Consider the following 26,918-nt stretch of genomic DNA (forward strand, 5'->3'; position numbering starts at 1 on the left):
ATACCATTGAATGTAATTGTAAATTGTTCTTTTGTTGTATAGTATCCTATGTATGAATATACCATAATTTATTTATCTATTTCCTAATTTTAATGGATATTTGCATTATTTCCAGTTTTTGGCTAATACAAATGGCACTACTATAAGCATTCCTATACATGTGTTTGGGTGAATATATTTACAGATGTATGCTATATATATATTTCTGCTGCTATGTACCTAGGAGTGGAATTGTGGGATAATAGGGCATATGTATGTTCAGCTTTAATGGAAAAACAGCAAAATTTCCCAGAGTAGTTGTAGCAATGTACACTCCCATTAGTAGTGTAGGAGAGTTCTGTTTTTCATCCCCCTTCATTGTAGCCATCCAGGAGAGTTTATAGTAATAATATCTATCACATTGTGGCTTTAATTTGCTAACTAATGAAGTTGATACTTTTTTCATGTGTTTTTTGTCCATTTAAGTATTCTCTTCGGTGAAATGCCTGTTCAAGGCTCTTTCATATTTTCTCATGAATTTCCTGTCTTTATCTTAGTGTTTGGTTGGAGTACATTATATGCTATGAATAAGAGTCCTTTGTTGGATTTGAAGATTACAAAAAAAAATTTCCCACTCTGCAGCTTGCCTTTTTACTCTCCTAATGATGTAATGATGTCATTTGATAAACAGAAGTTCTTAATTTTAATGTAGTTCAGTTTATCATTTTTTCTTCATTGTTAACATTTTAAGAAAAATGTTTATTTAGTTTTGAGAGAGAGAAAGAGTGTATGTGGGAGGAACAGAGAGAGATGGGGACAGAAGATCTGAGGTGGGTTCTGTGCTGTCAGCAGAGAACCTGATGTGGGGCTCCAACCCATGAACCATGAGAACATGACCTGAGCTGAAGTCGGAAGTTCAACTGACTGGGCCACCCAAGCACCCCATTGGTAACATTTTTCAAAAGATTTTAGTTTTAAGTAATCTCTACATCCAGCGTGGGGCTTGAATCTACAACCCTGATATCTAGAGATACATGCTTTACTACTGAGCTAGTCAGGTGCTCTTATTGTTAGTACTTTTTGAGTTACATTTAAGAAATCTTTGCCAGGGCACCTAGGTGGCTCAGTCGCTTGGGCCTCCGACTCTTGATTTCGGCTCAGATCATGATCTCATGGTTTGTGAATTTGAGCCCCAGACCCGCTCTACGCTGGCAGCAGGAAGCCTGTTTGGGATTCTCTGTCTCCCTCTCTCTCTCTGCTCCTTCACTCCCCCCCCACCAAGAAGTTCCACAATACATATGAGAACTGATATTTTTGTGAGTGTTTGATGTGATTTAGAGGTCAGATTTGTTCTTTCCCCATATGGATATCCATTTGGCTCAGCACTATTTATTTATGAGACCATCCTTCCCCACTGGACTCCAGTGACAGTTTTGTCGTGAATCAAGGTACCGTATGTATATTTGGGCACCCTCCTCTTAGTAGCTCATGCATATTTCAACTTCATTATTTTCTAAGTTATCATCTTTTTTTAACCCAAGTAATTAACTCATATAGGATGATCAGCCCTATATTTTTCAAACACTTATTCATTTGTTTCTTCTTGTTGGAAATGCATATTGATTGCCTGCTAAGTTGCATATATTGGGCCAGGCATAGTGTAGGATAAATAAATGTTTATTTGGGTAAGAGTTAATTGGATATAATGCATTCTGATACATCCCAGGAAAGAGGCATGACATGATCCTGTGTAAGGAGATATATATTACCTATAACCTCTACGTCTTTGGGGGCATGGTGTGGTATAGAGAATGGAGGAAGACTTCCTGGAAGAGGCAATTCTTGGGATTGTCTTGAAAAAAAATAGAAGTAGCAGATACAAATAGAGAAGAGAGTGCACATGCAAATACACAGACAATCGGGTTAGTTTCAGAAACTGGAAGTGGTTTGTTACGGTTTATTACATAAAGTGTAAGGAAAAAGGGATTGGGAGGCTGGAGGATTAAGCAAAGAATTGATTATAAAAGGACCTTATTCCAAACTCAATGAGAGCCATTAAAGGAAAGAGGTTTAATAAACTTTGCATTTCAGAAAGACCCTTCTGACTGTTGTGTACAGAAAGAATGGATAGAACAGAGTAGGGGATAGGGGAACATAATGCAAGAAGACTGGCTAGAAGAGTACCGATTAGTGTATGGTAAGACTGACTTAAGGAAGTGGAAAGAAGTAGACATATTTGGGAAATATATAGAAGATTGAGTGTAGAAGAGCTGGCGATGTCTAGGAATGAGGAGCTGTGAGCAGTGAAGGATGTGGCAATTGGCTTGAGTCAGGCAGATCTGGGTTCAATTCTCCTTTCTGTCACAAGGTAGATCAGGTTAGAAAGACTGTTCTGGTTTTGAAGAGCAGATTGCAAGAGTCTGAGGCTGAAGGCAAGGAGACTAGTTAAGAGGCTATTACGGTCATCTAAGCTTTATGATAGGGGCCTGATTAAGGCTAAAGCTCTGGGGACAGAAGGGAAGAGATGGACTGAATGGAGAGAAATGGCTTGAGAAATAATTAGGAGGTTGATTTACCAGATTTGAGAATAGACTTAATACATTAAAAACAGTAAAGGACTTCAAGAGAAAGAAGTGTCAGAAAAAGAAAGAAAAGGGACTGGCAAACAGAGGAAGAAAAGCAGAAGACATTAATGTTACAGAAACAAAGGAAGGGCAGTATCAAGTAGAGAGCTGAATATATCAAATACCACAGAGGGGCACTTAATAACGATGGGAATGTACATTGGATTTAGCAACAAGGAAATAAGTAACGGTAAGGATTAAGACTTTAAACATTTTTCCTGGACCAGAGAAGTTCAAGGTCTAATGATTGAAACTGTTATTACAATACATTGTATCTAGTGCTGTGTGAGAGAGGACAGTGCAGGAGCTGCAGACACAAAGAACTGTCACATTTCCCAGCTTCATCCCAGTATAGTGTTCACTGTCTCACACCATACTACAGCCTCTATGTCCTTTATGAAATGATCATGCTGTCCGATTCACATTGCTTTCTTTCCTCATGCAAGTTTGAGTTTAAAAGGATAAATTCAAGCAAATAGGTTTCTCCTAAATTCTCTAACAAAAACACATCTCAAGATCTAAATTTATTTTTATTATTTTAAGATTTGATTTATTTTATTTTTGTATTATTTTTAAAATTTATTTTGTTTTTTAATTTTTACTTTAAGTATGTTCCATGCCCACCTTGGGGCTTGAACTCACAACCCTGAGATCAAGAGTCCCATGCTCTGTTGACAGAACCAGCCAGGCACCCCTTTAAGATTTTATTTTTAAGTAATCTCTACACCCAACGTGGGGCTCGAACTTACAAACCCAAGATCAAGAGTTGCATGCTCTACTGACTGAGCCAGCCTGGCACTGCTCAAACTCTAAATTTAAATGAGGCGATGGACATGATTATGCTGACATGGTGAATTTATATTTATTTACTTTAGGGTTCAGTACTGATCAATGTGTTGAGTGATTTGACTCTCACTATGTATGGGTTTTAAAGACTACCTGCTACAGTGAGAAAGAATGAAATCTGGCCATGTGTAGCAACATGGATGGAACTTGAGGGTGTTATGCTGAGCGAAATAAGTCAGGCAGAGAAGGACAGCTACCATATATTTGCACGAATAGGAGGATTAGGAGGAACTTAACGGAGGACCGTGGAGGAGAAGAAGGGAAAACATACTTGGGGAGAGGGAGGGAGGCAAACCTTGAAAGACTGTTGAATGCTGAGAACAAACTGAGGGTTGATGGGGGTGGGGAGGAGGGTAAGGGGGGTAATGGGCACGGAGGAGCGCACTAGTGGGGATGAGCACTGGGTGTTATATGGAAACCAACTTGACAATAAACTATTAAAAAATTAAAAAAAAAAAAAGACTACCTGCTACATTCACCTTGGCTAAATTCCATCGTTAACATTTTAGGTAAGAATGTACCCACGCCTGAATTCAGAATTTTATTTAAAGCTTAACATTATCTTTTTCAAGCTCTGGTCAACACAATGCAATATTACTAAATAATAGGTTTTTCTGGATAACAGTTGGAAGAATTATCAGTAGTGATTCTGGTAACTGGGTTTCATCTATTTTGGGAAGGACTTTTGTTGTATAGTAGAGAGAAATATTAATGAATTTCGATTCCAGAAGTAAGACTTGAGAAATAATGCAAAGGCCTCTACTCTGTAATATTAAAAAAATTTCTTGTATTATAATACAGTGCTTTGAGGTCACTCATTGACGTTCAGGTTCTTAGTGAACCACTCTTTTGAACAATATATTTATGTCCTGACATACACATTTTAATTTGTAATTTGGTCTGACTCTAAGCCTCCTATTGAAATCTAACCTTTGGGAAAAGGGGACAAAACTTGAGGAGGCTCAAAGGCATCCTGAGAAGAGAAAGAAAAGAAGAAAGTGGAGAGGCAGTAGATAATCTCTGTTTTCCACAAAACACAATTTATAATTTGGTTGCATTTCATTAACCCAAATTACACATGCTCACAAGAATGCACACTGAGGGCTTCACTTCCATCCTCCCCCTCCTTCCCCTTAAAGCATATGGAAATTAGGTGGCAGCCTGGGAAGGTTGCCATGGTGCCCAGGCTACAGCGATTTGCTAAGTAGTCAAAGACACTCCAGAGTCCCTTCCCCCAACCACCACTTCTCTTCTTTCTTTCAAATCCTTGTCTTAACTAATTTCATATTATAGATAAATCAGGGTGGTGTTGGTTTACTAGAGAACAACAGAATAGATGTCTTGATGTAAGAAGTAAAATACTGAGAAATTATAACTGGCCCATTTTTATGTAGCACTAGCCACACAAAAAGTCAGAATTCACTTTTAAAATGTCTTATACAACATTTTCCCATATTCAGGACTTATATTTCTTATTTGGCTTTATCCTTTTGGATGACCTGTGGGTATCTCAAGCTCAACATATCTAAATGGAATTAGTTACTCTTCTCCATTACCCTCTTGAGTGTTCTATAATCTTAATTATTCTATATCCTTAATATTAGCACATTGACATCTTTCTAGTACCAAACTAGATTAAAATAATAATAACCTTATATAATATTTACTATATGCCAGGCACTATTCTTAGCACTTTATGTATATCAACTCTTTCAAGTTAATCCCAACTGATCACTAAATTCTGTCCATTATATTTCAAGTTGTCTTAATAGATATTTGCAAAATGAAAAAATTACTATTTTTCTAAAGCTTGACCAATTTTTAAACGTTTATTTACTTTTGAGAGAGAGACAGAGAGACAGACAGAGCATGAGCAGGGGAGGGGCAGAGAGAGAGGGAGACATAGAATGTGAAGCAGGCGGGGCGCCTGGGTGGCTTAGTCAGCTAAGCGTCCGACTTTCGCTTAGGTCATGATCTCGCGGTTCGTGGGTTCGAGCCCCGCGTCGGGCTCTGTGCTGACTGACAGCTCAGAGCCTGGAGCCTGTTTCAGAGTCTGTGACTCCTTCTCTCTCTGACCCTCTCCTGCTCACACTGTCTCTCTCTCTCCTAGAAATAAATAAAACATTAAAAAAAATAAAAAAATAAAAAAAAAAAAGAATGTGAAGCAGGCTCCAGGCTCTGAGCTGTCAGCAAGAGCCCAGCACAGGGCTTGAACTCACAAACTGTGAGATCATGACCTAAGCCGAAGTTGGATGCTTAACTGACTGAGCCACCCAAATGCCCCTAAAGCTTGACCAATTTTATTAGCCAGAGGGGCTAGTTCTAGGGCAAGATGTGGCAGAATATTTAGGACTTGGTCTTTGAAGCTTCTTCTTTAAGCATTAAACATATAAATCCAAGAGTCAAAATAGTAGAGGATAACCCTTTGTAACATATTAGAATCATCCTCTTTTCCAGTATTTCCTAAATGTGCTAAAGTAACTAAGGTGCTAGTTAAAACAGAGAATCTGACTTAGTAGATCTAATTCAGTAAATAGTATTCTCTTAGGCTTAATATTTACCATTTTGAAACTAAAGAGTTGTAATGGTTTGGGGTGGTATGATTCAGTTATTTCTGAATTCTGATAACCACTGAATAAGTTTGCAGAGAATTACTGTCCAGACTGTTGTAATCTTAAAAGACACAACTCTCAAATGACACCCAGCCTAGAGAGGTGTTTTGGGAAACATTTCTCAGTCTTCATTTAGATTTACAAATCAATTATGCATGTGCTAAGAAGAGGAAAGGCTGTGTTTTTCTTCATCTCTGCAGCCTAAGAGATCATTTAGGAAACAATTCTTCATTCTGCTGAAACATTGATTATGCATGTGTAGAAAAGAAAGGATTAGAAAACGCTGTGGTTTTATTTTCTTTGTCTTCTTATAAGAAAAGCTATCTGTTTTTCTAGTATACTGATTATAAGACTTATAGAGGTTTCCTCAAGATAGTATGGTCTGAAATAAGTTCCCTTCATGGTAAACTTCTATGGTAAACATGGTATATTTTAATAAGCTCACTATTATTTTTTTAATGATTTCAGTATTTTTAGATATGTGAGAGAGACTTCGCTCTCACCCCTCATGTTACTAAGCAACATGTCATACAGTTGCTAGGAAACAGACTAGCAAGCTTGGGGCACTTCAGTTCCCTTATCACCTTGCATAACACATGACTATACCCTAGAGAGTTTTACAGCCTTAAGAGAAAAGAGAAAAAAGTATAATGACATATAGAAAGGATAGAAAAAGTGACGGGTGGAGGAATGGAATAAAGAAAAGAGCAAGATATTTGAGAAGAGTGTGTGAGGTTGGCAGAGGAAGGGCTATTATGCAATTTCCTTGAATGAGTCATGGAAAAACCTTAAATTTCCAGTGCTCTATTTCATATTCTGTATGTTTCTAACTTTTCTAAAAACAAGTTAGAGACTGTACTTGGGCAAGAAGATCTTTCAGAGAGTATTTCTGAGTATTAACAGAAGGGTAGAAACTAATTGTAACTTTGTAGAGAAGATTGCCAATTCCAAACACATTAAACAAGTCACACCTTATTTAAAATTCCAAATCAGATATACAATATTATTTCATTCCATTTATCTCTCAAAATAGTAAAAATGGACGGTACTATAGAGAGGTTAGATAGAATATTAGTGCTCTTGAACAAATTTAGAAGCAAGATTGTCATACAGGCTCCTGGGCAATATGTTTCTGTGCAAAATTTTAAAAATCTAATATAAAATGGGGAAAGAAGAAGCTGTTGTGCTCTACCTGGAAGACTCTGTTGTGTCTGAAATAGGAAACCAGGCTCCAGGCTTCATTGTGTACATGTGAAAGGTTGAGTCTTTGTGTCTCTGTGGCATTTACTGTTGCTGGCAACCAGGAAGCTCCGTAGCAATTGTTGCTAGGTCCTCAGTGCCTCTGTTTGCCTGAAACCTTAATCAGTGCCAGAAACACCAGAGATAAAAATCATTGCACAAAATCCAGTGCCAGTTATCCCCAGTGGTCCTGCTGCAAACAGTCTGTCTTGTGTTCAGTGAAAATCAGTGTAAAATGGAGACTTGACACAAAGAGTTCCATCCTCAGCGTCCTCTCCATGAATGCCTGTCCTTCAGCGCAGGGCGTTGAGAGGACACTGGAGAATGGCTTAATTAAAATAAAGCTTATATCTGGTGTCACCAGCTTTAACTAAATGCATAATAAAGAGCCTAAGAGAAGAACACAGACAAGAAAGATTTCATCAGATTTAGATGACTTCCGGTTCTGAGGTTGCGTTCACGTTTGTTGACAGCTTGAGATCACCTTGGTGACAACAGAAGTCCTGGTGCAAATGATGGTACCATTTCAAATAGGAATCCAGAGATTCTGATAAGATCCCCAGAAATAACCTGCATCGTCTCTTGAAATGAAATACTGGTTTTTAGGTAAGCCTCAGAGACTAGTACAACCCATTTACTCAAGCCATCCTGTACAAATATGGACCTCAGATTTTGCTTCCTGTGTATCTCCCACCCAGATGTAGACAGTTATAGCTCTGAACTTACCTGGAAACAATTGCAAATCTGGGCTGAGATTTAGTAAACATTGATGCTGAGATGACACAAATATCACAAATATCTACTTCCATCAGGCATCTAGCCTCCAAAAGTGAGTCTGAAGAGATATTTATTGTTGTGATTATTACCAATTTTTGAGCACCTTATCAAGGCTAAATACTATACTGTCTAGTTTAATCCTCAAAATAATTCTTAGGGGTAGGTACAATTATAATCACTTTTCCCCCCTCTGTTGTGAAAATTGAGGTTCAGAGAAATTAAATAATATGCCCAAGGTTTCTCACAGCTGATACAAGACAAAATGAAAATTCAAACCTCGACCTGTCTATCTCTGACATTTGACTTTGAGCCACTACCTTATGTATTCTGTTTAATACAGAATGCTTTTTATATGGGAATAAATTGTGTAGTACATCACACCTGTGCCAAGGTGAAAACTATAGATTCTGGGGTCTCACTGTTCCCTAATGGCGTAGTTGAGACTCAGAATGTCTGCCCCCTCTGGGGTTGACTTTGCCATAAAGGCCCTGCCAGGATAATCCTCCAGAACCCCGTGATGCCTCATCCTCACATTTCCCCATATCCAGGTTATTCAAAATATAATAACACTCCCTGAGGTCTTTAGGTGAGTGGTTCAGATTGGGCTCTGCAATCCCAGCCCAGTCAGACTGGTAGCCCTTTTTCAATGTGAGGCAAAGACTTGCCCATAAAGCCTTTCTACATTCATCTGATCTCTCCTTCTCTTTTGCTTATCTAATAAGAACAGGAGATCATTTTTAGGGACTATGTGATCTGAATTCTAATTTAGAAAAGAATGCCTTTTCAAAAGAACAGTCTGGGGCGCCTGGCTGGCTCAGTGGGTTAAGCGGCCAACTCTTGATTTCGGTCCAGGTCATGATCTCACAGTTTGTGAGTTTGAGCCCTGTGTCAGGCTCTGTGCTGACAACACGAAGCCTTCTTGGGATTCTCTCTCTCTCTCTCTCTCTCTCTCTCTCTGCCCCTTCCCTGCTTGCACACTCTCTTTCTCTCTCTCTCAAAATAAATAAACTTCAAAAAAGAAGAGTCTGGAGAACTGTCACATTTTACATTACCCAGACCTTTGTTCAGGTCCTTGCAGTAACATTGCCTCAAAATCTTCATTTTAGAATAAAATCTTTCCTTTTCCTTTGCATACCCCAAAAGTCCACTGAATTGGTTTTTTCAGAACAAAGGAATATTTGATAATTAAAAATGTTTTCATTCTTATATACGCACTGGGCAGAAAACATGAAATAGTCACATGCAGATGGTGTGCTGGGGCCTGCTTCTTAGGGCTCATGCAAACAGGATGTAGGTACCTCTTTGGAACTCTGTATTCAGTGACATCACACTGGTAGCTTAAAATTGGTCATGATGGGAACATTTACACCATGGAAATTGGCCAGTGCTACAAATCTGGGCTTTTTTTGCCTCTTTATCTTAGAGCTAGTTGTTGAACCACCAGGAGAGGCGCTCTCAAAGAGCAGTACATCAGCAGTGTAACTTCAGTGAAGCACAGCCCATCCTTGTGTCACTAGGCATCATGTTGCCGGATTCTCATACAGTATAAGTGAAGGAAGTCATCTGCTTAGTGATGTGTATGTATTAATACAAGTTTTATTAAATGAGGGCCCTCAAACACAAGACTTCGTAGAAATTGTGTTCACAGGCATGAACAGGACAGTGTGAGCCACTGAGCCAAATGAGAACATTTGGGTATGTTTGCGAGTGTCTAAGAGAGACATACAAAGATGGTTGCAGGGACAGCATAGTTTTCTCAGAACAGCATCTATAAGGGGCTTTTGGATTCTGAGGCGATCACCCAAAGAGTCTTTATTGAACTCTATAGATGATAGGCCTAGTCTCTATGTGTGAGAAGCCTTACGACCTGGCTTGGAATGGTAATTGTTAGAAAAATGGGATTTAAAAACATGACTTCTATTGCCAAATGATTTGAGAATATTGATAACAATAGCTAACATTTCTTGATTTACTGCTATGTGCCAGGCTCTGTTCTAGGCATTTTACTTGTATGGACTCATTTATTCCTCATTATAACTCTCAGAGGTAGGTGCTATAATTATCCCCATTTTATAGATGATAAAATTGCACAAAATGTTTAAGTAAATTGCTGAAGGTCACCAAGTAAGCAACAGAGCCAGAGTTCAAACCCAGGAAGTCTAAAGGCCTTTGTAGGCCTTCTGGTATACTTCTTCATGCTAAATATAGATCAATCTTAACATTTAGGTTATTTCTAATAATTTTTTTTTAATTTTTTTTTTAAATGTTTTATTTATTTCTAGGAGAGAGAGAGAGAGACAGCGTGAGCAGGGGAGGGTCAGAGAGAGAGGGAGTCACAGACTGAAACAGGCTCCAGGCTCTGAGCTGGCAGTCAGCACAGAGCCCGACGCGGGGCTCGAACCCACGAACCGCGAGATCATGACCTAAGCGAAAGTCGGACGCTTAACCGACTAAGCCACCCAGGTGCCCCAATTTCTAATAATTTTCTTAACAGAACATTTACAATACCACTAGTTGGTATTTTTCCGGACTTTGGCCATTGACGCATTGTAAATACTACATTTTGTGTTCATATTATATACCCTAAATAATACTCTTACTATGTATAATATTTTCTGATGTCTTCTATCCTGTCCTATTTCCTTTTTTTAATGCATCCCTATCTGAAAATCAGTGATTAGTTCTCATCCACATTAACTATCTGTAGATTTTTGAAAGTGGTGACAGGTACATAGGTAATCAATGTATAGAACTTGTTTGGTGAATCTTCATCCTCGTTAGGTTTTCTGGACAACTGCACACATACACAGTATGGAACATTCATTATTTCTTTGGCCCAGACACCTTGTTTGAGCCTGGTGTCAATGTGCATATCTGGAGTTTCCATCTCCTTCATGGTGGATTTCTAGATATCTTTCAGTGCCCACGGTGCATGCTTCTTGAAACCCACTCCATGGATACACTTGTGAATGTCAATGGTGTATTCTCTGGTCACTACCTCCTTGATGGCAGAATAGCCCTTCTTCTTGCTACCCTTATTTGCGGGAGCATTTCTGCTGGACTCTGGTTGGAAAGGAAGAGCACAAGGTACTGTGGGAGAGAGAAAACAGCATTGCAGATATGACTGCTGGATCACCTTCTATTCTATTTCACTTTTTAAATACTGGTCACAAGTCACTAAATTGGTTTTTTGATATACTAATGAGTGGTAAACCTGCTGTTTGAAATTCACTGTACTAGATTTTTGTATATGTGGCCTTGTGCTATGGTTGGGTTTACTACTGGTATCCTATTTTAGAGCAACTTCACCGTATTCTATTTCCTTTCCAATTAACCTATGGTCTAGTGGCAAAGTCACTTGAAGATGAACATATGATTTAAAAAGATGCAAGAGGTAATGGAAGTCTGAGCTAGGCTGATGGCAATGAAAATGGAAAGGAAGAATCTAACGTGAGAGTTTTAGAGGAAGGTTTCCAGGATTTGACAGGACATGAGTGACTAGTGTCCCTCCCCAGATGAGACAATCACTAATGTTTTAAGTGTCCAGGATGGGCAGAGAGGTGAGATGTAAGGCATGGAGCCATGGGACTATAGCCAGATGCAATGGTCTATCAAGTTTTCAGGCTAGTGGTGCTACGGTTACCACATTCTAAAACTGAATTGCTAAATCCAAATGACCGAAGCAAGAAGAGAAGGTAAAACATGAAGCAAGCAAGTTAGAGACCCAGGAGAGTTCCTGCCTACAGAAGTAATGATCTGAGTAATGCATCTTGAGGAAAAATCGAGCAAATGATTCCTGACTATGGATCTGAGTGTTCCCTGAGAGTTTAAGTAAAGGAGAAGGTGGCAGACATAAGCATGTGCTGGGTGCTATTGGGGACTCAAAGATTAATATATGGCTTCACTTCTTCAGGAGCTGAAAATTGAATACAGCATCGTGTGAAGGAACATCACTAAAGAAAAGCTTTTATTTATTTATTTACCACCCCGCACAGCTAGCAATGATGATATTTATAGACTACTGTATAGTTTACAGAGAGCTCTCACATCTGTTATCTCATTTATTTATTCCTCATTTAAACCATGTGAGACAGATACTGTTTTCATTTTATACATATAACAAGAGAAAAACTTAGATCTTGAGCTCAAGTATATCTACATTTATGTATTTTTTTAAGTTTATTTATAGAAGTAATCTCTACACCCAGCATGGGTCTTGAACCCATGGGTCATGACCCCAAGACCAAGAGTCGCATGTTCTTCTGACTGAGCTAGCTAGGCACCCCCTGAGTATATCTACATTTAGGTTTCATTCTCTTTCCACCATTTCAGAACTCTTTATCATCAATAAATTGTCATCATTAAATAAATTTTACTTGAGGGGTGCCAGGGTGGCTCAGTCAGTTAAGTGTCTGACTTTGGCTCAGGTCATAATCTCGCAGTTCGTGGGCTCGAGCCCTGCATTGGGCTCTGTGCTGACAGCTCAGAGCCTGGAGCCTGCTTCGGACTCTATGTCTCCCTCTCTGTCTGCCCCTCCCCTGCTCACACTCTGCCTCTCTGTGTCTCTCAAAAATGAATAAACGTTAAAAAAATTTTTTTAATTTACTTGATAAACTTTCTTACTGTAGAAGGTGTTCTGGGGAAAGAGCATAAAAACAAGATTCAACAGTTAAAAACAAATATCTGAAATCCTATCACACCCCCAGGATGGCTATAATAAAAACATAGATAATAATAAGTGTTAGTGAGGATGTGGAGAAATTAAAGGCCTCATACACTGCTGATGGGACTGTAAAATGGTGCAGCCCCTTTGGAAAACAGTTTGGCCATTCCTCAAAATGTTAAACACAGTTAGCATATGACTCAGCAATTCCATGCCTAGTTATAGATCCAAGAAACGAAAACATATGCCCACAGAGAAACTGGTAGACAAATGTTCAGAACAGCATTATCCATAAAAGCCAAAAAGTGAAAACAACCCAAATGTTCATCAACTGATGAATGAACAAATGAATTACAGTATATCCTTAAAAAGGAGTATTATTCAACAATAGAAAGGAATGATACATATGTTACAATAGAGATTAACTTTTTTTAGTCTGTCAACACAGATTTATTTATTCAACAAGTATCTTTTTTTTTTTAAGTTTATTGATTTATTTTGAGAGAGAGCATGCATGCAAGTGGGGGAGAGGTGGAGAGGTAGGGAGGGAGAGAGAATCCCAAGCAGGCTCCAACCTATCAGCACACAAAGCCCTACTCGGGGCTCAATCCCATGAACTGTGAGATCATGACCCGAGCCAAAATCAAGAATCAGATGCCCAACCAACTGAGCCACCCCGGTTCCACACATTACCCTCCTCTCTCAAACCTTATTATTATTATTATTTATTATTATAATATAGCATTTACAGCTACCTGAAGGTTATCTATCTATCTACATGTAGTTTGTGATTCCACTAGAATATAGGTTTTTTGTTTTTTATATTAAGTTTTTAATTTTAATTCCATTATAGTTAATATACAGTGTTACATTAGTTTCAGGTGTGGAATATAGTGATTCAGCAGTTCTAGGCATTACTCAGTGTTCATTGTGATAAGCATACTCTTAATCTCCATCACCTATTTCATCCATCCCATTATCCACCTCCTCTCTGGTAATCACATTTGTTCTCTATAGTTAAGAGTCTGGGGGCGCCTGGGTGCTTTAGTCGGTTAAGCATCCGACTTTCACTTAGGTCATGATCTCGCGGTTCGTGGATTCGAGCCCGGCGTCGGGCTCTGTGCTGACTGCCAGCTCAGAGCCTGGAGCCTATTTCGGAGTTTGTGTCTCCCTCTCTCTCTGGCCCTCCCCTGCTCACGCTGTCTCTCTCTCTCCTAGAAATAAATAAAAATATTTAAAAAAAAAAAAAAAAGAGTCTGCTTCTTGGTTTGTCTCCGTAGATGAACTTTGAAGACATGTTGCTAAGTGAAAGAAGCTAGACATAAAAGGTCACATATTGTATGGTTTCATTTATGTAAAATGTCCAGAAGAGACAGACTCATAGAGACATAAAGTAAATAAGTGGTTGCCTGGGGCTGGTGGGGAGAGGGTATGTGGGAAGAAGTTGGAGAAAATGGAGAGTGACTGCTAATGTATACAGGATTTCTTAGTGGGGTGATTAAAGTTCTCTGAAATTGATTAGGGTGATGGTTGCACAACTCTGTGAATATACTTGCAGCCATTACATTGTGCATTTTAACTGGGGAATCGAATGATACATTACTTACATTTAAATAAAGCTGTTTTTTTTCTAAAGATTATAGGAGTGCTTGAGTGGCTCAGTCGGTTAAGTGTCTGACTTTGGCTCAGGTCATGATCTCACAGTTCATGGATTCGAACCATGCATTGGGCTCTGTGCTAACAGCTCAGAGTCTGGAGCCTGCTTCAGATTCTGTGTCTTCCTCTCTCTCAGCCCCTCCCCTACTTAAGCTCTGTCGATCTCTTAAAAATAAATATTTTAAAAATTAAAAACAAAAGATTATAGCCATGAAAAAAAATTATTGATTCTGCTCACTGAACAGAAATAATGATATCCTAGTAGCAAAGGACTCCCTTAACACCAACAGAATGAGTTTCAAAAACTATTCCCAAGTCATTAAGGAGGTCAGGGGATCTCAGAATAGAATGCGATAAAACAATCTAACTGCATTACAAATGTATGAAACAAGCTCCCTGAAGAGAAGCGGGAGAAAAAGTGCTGATCCAAGTAACTTTGGAAATGAGTGGAATCTGTAAGACCAAAGGCAAAGAACTGTTGGTAGGTCCTGTATTCTAGGCAATAAAGTTGTATCCCAGAGGGTACAAGTTAACAATATATAGTGAAACCACTATGTATCTATACTGGAACTGAACGATTAAGTATGTGGATGGTGGATGGTGGGAGCCAAGTTTCTTTCTTACTGTTGGGAGTTGGAGGTTATTGACAAACAAGGAGAAAAAGTTAAAATTTGATAATGGATTCGAGTTGGAGGCATAAGTATGAACCCATGATTAACTTGATATGCATGTAATATACATATAATAATTACATATAAAAATATTAAAAAATATGTGTGTGTATACACAGGTTAGTATACATACATATGTTTCCTTTTTCTGTCAGCTGGAAGTGCATAGAAGCAATGATACCTCAGTAGCAACAAGCATACCTATCTTATGTTTCTCTCTTTCTTTTTCTTTCTTTTTTCCTTTTTTTTTTAAAGTAAACTCTACCCGCAACATGGGGCTTGAACTCATAACTCTGAGATCAAGAGTCGCAGTGCTACCAACTGAGCCAGCCAGCCACCCCCTATCATGAGTTCATAATAACATTTTCCAATAAAAGGAACCAGAGTTCCTTGGAGAAATGGCAGATTCTAGGACTAAGGCAAGGAATAAACAAGATGACCCTAGAGCATCTTATAGTGCCAGAAGTAATGGATTGCTCAAAAAAAACCCCACAATGATGAAATATGTCAAAGGGACATAGGAGCCAATTGCAAAGAGCCCAGTGGTAAAAGCTGGAGCAATTTGAGCAATAAATAAATGAAGTAGTACTAAATTAAAATCCAAAATATAAATACCTACGAGTACATCTGATAATTAAGTAATTAATGGAGGTGAGTTAGACAAAGCTCCCAAACAGAAGGATTTCAATTTTCTTTCTTTTTCTCATGTTTAAAAAATTTTTTTTTATTTTTGAGAGAGAGGGAGTGAGTGAGCATGAGTGGGGGAAGAGCAGAGAGAGAGAGAGAGAGAGAGAGAGAGAATTCCAAGCAGGCACGGTGCAGATACTGACACAGGGCTCAATCCCCCAAACCAAAAGATCATGACCTGAGCCTAAACCAAGAGCTGGATGCTTAGCTGACTGAACCACCCAGGTGCCCCTAAAATATATTAGAAAAAAAACTTATACAACTCAACATCTCAAAAACAAATAATTCAAATAAAAATGGGTAGAAGACATGAGCAGACATTTCTCCAAAGAAGACATACAGATGGCCAACAGACACATGACATTGTTTGTGAGTTTGAGGCCAGCATCAGGCTCTGTGCTGGCAGTGTGGAGCCTGCTTGGAATTCTCTCTCCCTCTCTCTGCTCCTCCCTGCCCCCCTCAAAATAAATAAGTCATAATAATAATATATATATTTTTAGATATGAACCCTTTATCAGATATGTCATTTGTAAATATCTTCTCCCATTAAGTAGGTTATCTTTTAGTTTTGTTGATTGTTCCCTTTGCTGTGCAGAAACTTTTTATTTTGATGTAGTCTCAATAGTTTGTTTTTACTTTTATTTTCCTTGCCTCAGGAGACACCTAAAAAAATGTTGCAATGGCTGACGTCAGAGAAATTATGCCTGTGCTCTTTTAGGATTTTTATGGTGTCAAGTCTCACATTTAGGTCTTTAATTCATTTTGAGTTTCTTCTTTTTGTGTGGTGTGAGAAAGTGGTCCAGGTACATTCTTTTGCATGTAGCTGTCCCGTTTTCCCAATACCATTTGTTGAAAGATTGTCTTTTTTTCCATTGGATATTCTTTCCTCCTTTGTCAAAGATTAACTGACCATATAATTGTGGGCTCATTTCTGGGTTTTCTATTCTGTTCCATTGATCTCTGTGTCTATTTTTGTGCCAGTATCATGCTGTTTTGATTACTAGAGCTTTGTAATTTAACTTGAAGTCCAGATTTGTGGTACTACCAGTTTTGTGTTTGTTTTTCTTTTCTTTTATTATTTTTAAAACGTTTATTTTTGAGAGAGAGAAAGACAGACAGGCAGACAATGTGAGCAGGGGACGGGTAGAGAAGAGGGAGACAGAATCTGAAGCAGACTCCAGGCTCTGAGCTGTCAGCACAGAGCCCAGAGTGAGGCTTGAGCCCTCAAACCGTGAGATCATGACCTGAGCCAAAATTGGATGCTTAACTAACTGAGCCATCCAGGTTTCTCTTTTTTTTTTTTTTCAAGATTGCTTTGGTTATTCAGGGTCTACTGTGGTTCCATACAAATTTTAGGACTGTTTTTTCTAGTTCTGTGAAAAATGCTGTTGGTATTTTGAGAGGGATAGCATTAAATTTGTAGATTGCTTTAGATAGTATAGACATTTTTTAACAACATTTTTTTTTTCCAATCCATGAACAGGAGTGTCTTTCTATTTCTTTGTGTCATCTTTAATGTCTTTTATCTATGTTTTATAGTTTTCAGAGTATAGTTTTTTCACCTCTTTGGTTAAGTTTGTTCCTAGGTACTTTATTATTTTTGCTGCAATTGTAAATGGGATTCTTTTCTTTTTTTTTTTTAATGTTTTATTTATTTCTAGGAGACAGAGAGAGAGACAGCATGAGCAGGGGAGGGTCAGAGAGAGAGGGGGTCACAGACTGAAACAGGCTCCAGGCTCTGAGCTGGCAGTCAGCACAGAGCCCGACGCGGGGCCCGAACCCACGAACCGTGAGATCATGACCTAAGCGAAAGTCAGACGCTTAACCAACTAAGCCACCCAGGCGCCCCAAATGGGATTATTTTCTTAAGGTCTCTTTCTGCAGCTTATTATTAGTGTATAAAAATGGACCAGATTTCTTTACATTGATTTTTATATCCTACAACTTTACTGAACTCATTTACCAGTTCTAGTAGTTTTTTGGTGGAGTCTTTAGGGTTTTCTATACATAGCTTCATGTCATCTGCAAATAGCAAAGTTTTACTTCTTTGTTACCAGTTTTGAATGCCTTTTATTTCTTTTTGTTCTTGGGTTGCTGTGGCTAAGACTTCCAGTACTATGTTGAATAAAAGTGGTGAGAGTGTACATCCTTGTCTTCTTCCTGATCTTAGGAGGGAAGCTCTAGTTTTTCCCCATTGAGTATGAGATTTGCTGTGGATTTTTAATATATGGCCTTTATTATGTTGAAATATGTTCCTTCAAGACCTACTTTGTTGAGGGTTTTTATCACGAATGGATGTTGTACTTTGTTGAATGCTTTCTCTGCATGTATTGAAAAGATCATATGGGGTTTTTTAAATCCTTTTTCTTAATGATGTGATGTATCACATCCATTGACTTGTGAACACTGAACCACCCTTGCATCCTGGGAATAAATCCCATTTGATTGTGATGAAAGATTTTTTAATGTATTTTTGGATTTGGGTTGCTAGTATTTTGCTGAGGATTTTTGCATCTATGTTCATCAGAGATATCGGTCTATAGTTCTCTCTCTCTTTTTTTTTTTTTTACAAATAGTTTATTGTCAAATTAGTTTCCACATAACACTCAGTGCTCATCCCCACAAGTGTCCTCCTCCATGCCCATCCCCCCCCCCCCCATAGTTCTCTTTTTTTATGGTGTCTTTATTTGGCTTTGGTATCAGGGTGATACTGGCCTCATAGAATGAATTGTGAAGTTTTCCTTCCTCTTGTATTTTTTAGAACCATTTCGGAAGAATAAATATTAACTCTTCTTTAAACATTTGGTAGAATTCAGCTGTGAAACCATCTGGTCCTAGACTTTTGTTTGCTGGGAAATTTTTGATTACAGATTCAGTTTCATTGCTGGTAATTGGTCTGTTTAAATTTTCCATTTCTTCTTGCTTCGGTTGTGGAGGTTATATATTTCTAGGAATTTACCCTTTTCTTTGGGGTTGTCCAATTTGTTGGCATATGATTTTTCATAATATTACCTTATAACTGTATTTCCATTGTGCTGTTATTATTTATCCTCTTTCATTGGTGATTTTGTTTATTTGAGTCCTCTCTCTCTCTCTTTTAATGAGTCTGGCTGGAGGTTTATCAATTTTGTTGATCTTTAAAAATTTTTTTTTTTACTTAGAGAGAAAGAGAGAGAAAGTGCAAGCATGTGTGGGGTAGGGGCAGAGAAAGAGGGAGAGAGAATTCCAAGCAGGCTCTGCACTATGAGATCATGACCTGAGTTGAAATCAAGAGTTGGACGCTTAACTAACTGAGCCACTCAGGTGCCCCTGTTGATCTTTTCAAAGAAACAGCTCCTGGTATCATTGACCTATTGTTTTTTTAGTTTCTATATCATTTATTTCTGCTCTAATCTTTATTATTTCCTTCCTTATACTGATTTTGGGGTTTTATTTGTTGTTCTTTTTCTAGCTCCTTTAGGTGTAAGGTTAGGTTTTTTGAGATTTTTCTTGCTTCTTGAACTTGAAGTAGTCCTATATTGCTATAAACTTGTCTCTTAAAACTGCTTTTGCAGCATCCCAAAAATTTTAGATCATTGTTTTTTCATTTTCATTTATTTCTCTATACTTTTTAAACTTGTTCTCTGATTTTTTTGTTGATGCATTCATTGTTTAGTAGTATGTGACTGAACCTTCTTGTATTTGTGCTCTTTCCAGATTTTTTCTAATTTTATTGTTTGTGGTCAGAAAAGATGCATGGTTTGACTCCTTTCTTCTGTACTTGCTGTCTAGTTGTATCCATGGGACAAGGTAAGCTTAGGATCCTGCTACTCTGCCGTCATCCCAGCTTCACAGATATGAGTAACTCTGCAGTGGAAATACCTGATAGACATAACCTCAGCCAAGTGATCAAGATAACACCAGTGAGAAGGGGCACCTGAGTGGCTCAGTTGGTTAAAATAACATCAGTGATAAGTCATATTGATAGTATGTATCCCTGAGAATGATACCCAGAATTGTAGTTTATATCTGTGTTCTTCCTTCCCAAACCCTGTAACCTACGTCCAATCATGAGAAAAACACCACACAAATCCCAAATGATGGAAAATCTACAAAGTATATGACCAGAACTCTTCAAAACTGTCAAGGCTGTTCATCACAAACAAGGAAAGTCCAAGAAACTGTCATAGCTAAGAGAAGCCTGAGGAAACATGATAAGTAAGTGTAATGTAGTATCATGGATAGAATTCTAGAATAGAAAAAAAACATTAGGTTAAAAACTAAGGAAATCTGGATAAAGTATGGAGTTCAGTTAATAATCATGTAGCAATATTGGTTCATTAATTGTGACAAATATATAATGTAAGATGCTAATAATAGAGGAAGCTGAATGTGGGATATATGAGATTTCTCAGTACTATTTTCACAACTTTTTGGTGAATCTGAAACTATTCTACAACAAAAAGAAAAAGGAATCAGGACTTTGTAGAGAAATGGTTTATTCCTGGTAAAGGGCATGAAAAGTATAAGATGACCCTGAGACATCTTATTATTCCAGAAAGCAAGCAGATTTATTTCAAAATTAGCAGAATTGTAGAGGGGCCTGGGTGGTTCAGTTGGTTAAGCATCTGACTTTGGCTCAGGTCATGATCTTGTGGTTTGTGAGTTCGAGCCCCGTGTCAGGGTCTGTGCTGACAGCTCAGAGCCTGGAGCCTGCTTCAGATCCTGTGTCTCCCTGTCTTCTCTGCCCCTCTCCCCTCTCAAAAATAAACATTAAAAACATTTTTTTAATTAGCAGAATTGTGTCAAAAGAACACGGAAACTAACATGAAGAAGCTCCTATTGCTAAAAAATGGGACACTAAAAGCATCCAAAAGAACAATTACTGTAATTGATGGAAACACACTTACTATATTTTTAAAATAATGATTTTGTAATGAGATTTTAAAGAGAAAAATGAAAACATTCATTGCTGTATTCTGAAAATTGACAACTTAAAGGGAAAGAATTAAGTTTTATCCTAGTTTTTTCCATATGAATTGCTTCAGACATCCCCACAATACTGCTTTAAAAAATAATATTCGCTAATAAATGTAGGGAAAAGTACAGAATTTGAAAATAACCACTTTGCAACTATTAATGTCAACTCATTGATTCAGGCAAAGGTCATCAAAGAAAGATGCCATTACAAGAAAGGTTGATGAAGCATTTTACGATGAGGGGGCTCAGACTGTCACAACCTGACCCCACCCATGAGTCTTAGCATAACTAAGATAACCTTGAATAGCCAGCCATTGTGTCTTCTGATGTGATGCAGTACGAAGCATACAGTGCTACCTATAACATAGATCCTTGAACCTGAATTCCATCAAGCATTAGAGCTAACTTCTGATTTATAGGAGATATGGAGAATAGAAGAATAAGTTAAATAAGCCACTAAGAAGCAAATAAAATAAAAAATGGCCATAGTCTTAATTTATTTGTATTGTAATTATTCTTCAAGACAATGGCATGAAGATAAAAAGAAAGGGAATGGTTTTAGATAAAAAGGGATAAGAGATATAAACAAAATAATGTGTTCCCTTTGACTGGATCCTAATTAAAACCAACAAATTATAAAAATAAAATTTTTGAGGGGCACCTGGGTGACTCAGTCGGTTGGGTGTCCGACTTCGGCTCAGGTCATGATCTCGCGGTTTGTGGGTTCGAGCTCCACGTAGGGCTCTGTGCTGACAGCCAGCTCAGAGACTGGAGCCTGTTTCAGATTCTGTACCTCCCTCTATCTCTGACCCTCCCCTGCTCACACTGTCTCCCTCTCTCTCTCTTAGAAATAAATAAAAATATAAAAAAAAAAAAGAAAGAGAGAGAGAGCGAGAACAGGCTCTACACTGTCAGCACAGGGCCCAACTTGGGGCTCGATCCCATGAACCATGAGATCATGACCTAAGCTGGATGGAGAGTCAGACGTTCAACTCACTGAGCCATCCAGGTAACCTGAGAGAGAGAGAGAGAGAGAGAGAGAATCTAAGCAGGCTTCACACTCAGGCTGAGTCCAATGCACGGGGCTCAAACCCACAAACCGCGAGATCATGACCTAAGCAAAAGTCGGACGCCCAACCGACTAAGCCACCCAGGCGCCCCTCTGTCTCTCTTTCTGCCTTTCCCCTGCTGTCTTTCTCTCGCTCAATAAATAAATAAACATTTAAACATTCTTTAAAACAATTCTCTCTTCCTCTGCTCCTCTCCCCCATGTGCATGCACTCTCTCTTTCTAAAATAAAATAATAATAATGAAAATAAAATAAAGTGATTTGCTAAAAAAGAGAGAGAGAGACAAAGACAGAGAAAGGAATGGATGAAGCAAGTGTTGCAAAAAATCTTGATAACAGATGAATATAGATGATGGGTATATAGGAGTTAGTTATACTATTCTCTCTCTCTTTTTTTAAGTTTATTTATTTTGAGAGAGGGGAAAAGTGCCAGTGGGAAAGGGGCAGAGAGAGAGGGAGAGAGAATCCTAAGCGGGCTCCACACTGCCAACACAGAGTCTGATGTGGGACCTTATCTCAAGAACCATGAGATTATGACCTGAGCGGAAATCCAAAGCTGGACGCTCAATTGACTGAGCCACCCAGTGCCTCTATTCTCTCTACTTTTGAATGTGTTTGAGAATATTCATTAAAATTTTTGAAAAGCAAGTTGCAGAAAACATACAACATATTTCATTTTGATAGAATTCAAATCCAGTGTGGTGGACTCTGTGACGCATTGCCCAGATCTCCCTTTACTGGGAGGTGGTTATTGCTCCTGCTACTGGGTGCTTTTGGCAGATACCCTTAGCTGTTAGCCCCTACAGAGAGCTGTCCACCCAAGGCCATGCCCCTTTCTCAGATGGCTAGGTCCAGTGACATTGAAGTGGCAGTACAAAGCCCTGACCATCTCAGCCCAAGGTGAGACAACTCTAAAGGGTGATTTTTGCTTCCGAGCAACCTGTGGGGTTGACTTAACAATGGTAGTTGTCAAGCCTGTATCACAACTTGACTTATCCCTTTGCCAAAATTCTGCTTCCTTGCCCTACTTTCCCTAGATGTTGATCCCCAATATATTAATAAATATTATGGTTGCTAAACTCTATCTCAGAGTCTACTTCCCTGGGAACCTATTTGTGAGAGTCTAATGGGGCTAATTGTGTCCCCCCTACTAAAATTTATATGTTGAAGTCCTAACCTGCAGTACATCAGAATGTGATCTTATTTGGAGACAGGGTCTCTAATGAGGGCATCAAGTGAAAGTAAGATCGTTAGACTGGACCCTAGTCCAGGATGACTGGTATCTGCATAAAAAGGGGAAATGTGTAACACAGAGAAGCATCGAGAGAAGATGATATGAGGACTCGGAGAGAAGATGGCCACCTACAGGCGAGGAGAGAGGCCTGGAGCAGCCCCTTCCCTCATGGCCCTCAGAAGGAACCAACCCTGAGGGCACCTTGGTCTCGGACTTCCGGCCCTCAGATCTTTGAGACAAGAAATTACTATTGTTTAAGGCACCCAGTTTGTACTACACTGTTAAGGCAGTTCTAGCAAACTAATATGGACAGCAAGCAGAACTAAACACTTTTGTCTAGAGATGCATAAATATGTAGGAAATATCAAGAAAAACAAGAGAATGAGAAGCACATTCTTTTTTTTTTTCTAAGTTTTTTATTTTCTGTGATGATCACCTTGAGAACTGTTCTGTACTTAACTTCTTCTCTTTTTTTTAATGTTTTATTTATTTCTAGGAGAGAGAGAGAGAGACAGCGTGAGCAGGGGAGGGTCAGAGAAAGAGGGAGTCACAGACCGAAACAGACTCCAGGCTCTGAGCTGGCAGTCAGCACGGAGCCCGACACGGGGCTCGAACCCACGAACCGCAAGATCATGACCCAAGTGAAAGTCGGACGCTTAACCGACTAAGCCACCCAGGCGCCCCGAGAAGCACATTCTTTTGTGCGGAAGTCAGGAGTGCCATGCAGGGGAAACAGGGAGCTTCATCAGTGTGTGGTGATCTGCTCTTTGGGATGCTAGTAGTTTCATGAATACTGGTTTTGTTTTGTTTTTTCAAGTAGGCTCCATGCCCAGCATGGGGCTTGAACTCATAACCCTGAGATCAAGAGTCCATGCTTCACATACTGAACCAGCCAGGCATCCCTCATGAATACTGATTTTATTGTTATGCTTTAAAATGCATTTTATACTACTTAAATTCTTTTTTATATAAATATTTTTAATGCAGAGCCCAATGTGGGGCTCGAACCTACAAACCATGAGATCATGACCTGAGCCGAAATCAAGAGTCGTTCGTACACAACCAACTGAGCCATCCAGGTGCCCCTATATTGCTTAAACTCTTATCTTTATATGAAAGATTTCATTACTTTAAAAAAGTCATATAAATTTGTCTGAATTGTGCGAACATGTGCAAAATTCTCGTTCAGAGTTTGGCATTATAAGAAAGCATGAACAAACACAGAAATCTGTTTCTCCTCCTAGGGACCAAAGTGCAGATCGGAGACTTGCCTTGGTAATATTCACTTCTGGTCCTTCTGGACCTCTTTCATGGCCAGTGGAATGTGACAGAAGGAAAAAAAAATCCATACTTCCATTTTTCATGCCCGGGAAACATGATGTTCATTTGAACTCAACAATGACTCAGCTGAAGTGACTAATTTATGTAGTTTTGAGAATAGATTCAGCAGATTTCTTTAATTCCGACATTGACTGCAGTAGGAAATAATGTGCTTGACCTCATTCTACATCTTTCCGGAAAATAGGATTAATGTTTACCTCAGAACAGTAGCATGAGGCTTAATGTTTCAGAGGAGGTTTTGGATGAGTGGTGTTTAAGGAATCCAACCTGTTTGAGCTGCAACTGAGATTGGTTGTTTTCTTGTTTAGCTAAACAGGAATTGTTGTTCTTCCTTTAGTATTGGCCTGATGCCTGGGACTCCACAGTCCTGGCCCTCTTACCTTTTGGGGATAGTTATTAGGCTTTCTGAAGCAGCCAGGGAAGTCTTTGCCCCTGCTGCTTGTTACCCTGCTGGAGGGTATGCCTTCCCTGCTGTTCAGGTAAGGAGCTCTTCTACAACGAACACTTTCCATACTTAGGACTGCTGCTTCAGAAAAGGCAATTTACATAAAGTGGGAAAGCAATCCAGTCTCAAACCTGGCAACTAAAGGGACTGGAACCCAAATTACACATCTAACTGTTTGGCAGTAGGGAATGATGAAAATGAACAATTGCTTAAGTGGGAATTTAAAAATCATTTTCCTAAAATGGTTTAGGAAAAACCAAAAAGAGAGCAATCATGTCTCTCTTTCTCTCACTTTCTTTCTCTCTCTTTTTACCCTAAGGTAAAGGATGGTTGAAGCTCTTCTCAGAAAACAGGTAGGATTGAGGAGGTTTATTTATGACTTACTGGAAGTACACAGAGAAGCTTCCATTGTTGATAGTTAGGCTGGGTGGATGCCAGGAGACACGTCCCAAAGGAGCTGCGCTGCCAAGAGCTGACAGACAAAGAGAGCTGACCTAGTCCTTTTTTATGCTGACTGCTTGCTCAGAAATTATAGCAGAGAACGGTATTGAAAGACCAGTGTGATTTGAAATGATTATGGAGACTCTAGAGTGATCCTAATTCTAAGGAACCATTTAAAGGAAAATAGGGAAGCCATATCTTTATTAGCTTTATGTGGAACTGCTTGCTGTTCAGCTTGTATAGGGAAATTGCCTTGAGACAGCTCTGCATGGCCAGCCATTCAGTATCATCCACCTTCCTCTTCCTTTGAAACTACAAGTTTAAATTCAAGCTTCCAGCAAATGCCTCCAAGATACCTCCAGAGGGAAAAAATCTAAGGCACACATCATTGTAACCAATATATTTTTTAAAAAAATTTTAATGCTTTATTTATTTCTGAGAGAGAAAGACAGCATGAGCAGGGGAGGGTCAGAGAGAGATGGAGATACGGGATCTGAAGCAGGCCCCAGGCTCTGAGCTGGCTGTCAGCACAGAGCCCTACATGGAGCTCGAACCCACAAACCGTGAGATCATGACCTGAGCCGAAGTTGGACGCCTAACTGACTGAGCCACCCAGGCGCCCCTGTAACCAATATTTTTAAGCTTGAAAATATTTTTTCAGATTCTGAAATACAAGTCTGAGGGAGAAAGGGACAGAGTGTGCATGCTGGGATGGTTTGGGAGGAAGGAAGAGGGAAGGATCAGAGAAGAGGAAAAGATGAATCTTTTAGGGAAACAGTAATCCAAAATGCAGAATAATTCATAGATTTTCTTAGACTCAACAGAACCATAAAATGTCAGCGCTGGAAGGAGTTTTAGAGAGATTTCCCTGTCCCTTACTGGTCATCTTACTGATGAGGAAACTTAGATCAGAAAAGTGAGATGATCTGTCCAAAGAGGCAGAGCCAGGTGGTGGCAGACGCAGGGTGGAAACTAGGTGTACTCACTGTTCTCATGATATCCCTGGCCTCCCACCACATCTGCATCTGATTCCCACCTTGCCTAATAGCTGTGGCTCCTCATTCATCACTTTGAGAGCTTTGGACAAAGGAAATAGTCAGCTGGTGAGATTGTGATTCAGTGCAATTGCCTTCTAGCCTCTGTGCCCTATACCTTCACATCGTAAAGTAAAAAAATTCATTCTGTTTTTCAGCCAATGCATTTTTCAAATAGTCTTTCATTTAGAAAATATACCACTTACATATAAAGGAGGAAGAATAACCCCAAAGATTTGCTTTACAATGCAATTCACATTCTACAATATGTTATGATTTGGATCCTTGCACATGTCCCAGGACCATCCAGGTAGTACCAACTGCTGTAGCCTCCCATTCTTCCACCACAGCAACACTGTTTTCTCCATAGTAACCCGAGTCTCAAGAATTTCACCAGGGTGCAGCCCGTGGGAATTTGGTTCTTCCAAATAAGCTGGTTGAAACCATTTAGTTTGTATCGTATTGGGTGGGGGGCATGCATTGTAATTGGCATAATATAAAATATAATAATAGTGTGTGTCTAGAGCTCAGGCTTGAGCCTTTAATTACCTTCTTCTCACCTTTATCATTGTCTTGCACTCCACTAGACATACTGTCGCCTCAGCTACCAACAGGCCAATACGGAAATGTGTATGTTTCCT

At 39.1% G+C, this 26,918-nt stretch overlaps 1 long non-coding RNA gene and 1 pseudogene across 1 annotated transcript; both read right to left on the reverse strand.

Annotated features, from left to right (window-relative positions):
- Nucleotides 1-7,248: 7,248 nt before the first annotated feature.
- Nucleotides 7,249-9,354, reverse strand: LOC120237887. Its single transcript, XR_005530072.1, has 3 exons — nt 9,293-9,354; nt 8,027-8,135; nt 7,249-7,418 (listed from the first exon to the last, which is right to left on the reverse strand). It is a non-coding gene; the product is annotated as an uncharacterized LOC120237887 (long non-coding RNA).
- Nucleotides 9,355-10,754: 1,400 nt separating this feature from the next.
- On the reverse strand, nt 10,755-26,868 carry LOC120237874 (annotated as a pseudogene).
- Between the last annotated feature and the right edge of the window lie 50 nt (nt 26,869-26,918).

This window comes from Hyaena hyaena, unplaced genomic scaffold, assembly GCF_003009895.1.
Source record: "Hyaena hyaena isolate Hyena2069 unplaced genomic scaffold, ASM300989v1 scaffold_192, whole genome shotgun sequence".
In the NCBI taxonomy this organism is placed as follows: Eukaryota; Metazoa; Chordata; class Mammalia; order Carnivora; family Hyaenidae; genus Hyaena; species Hyaena hyaena.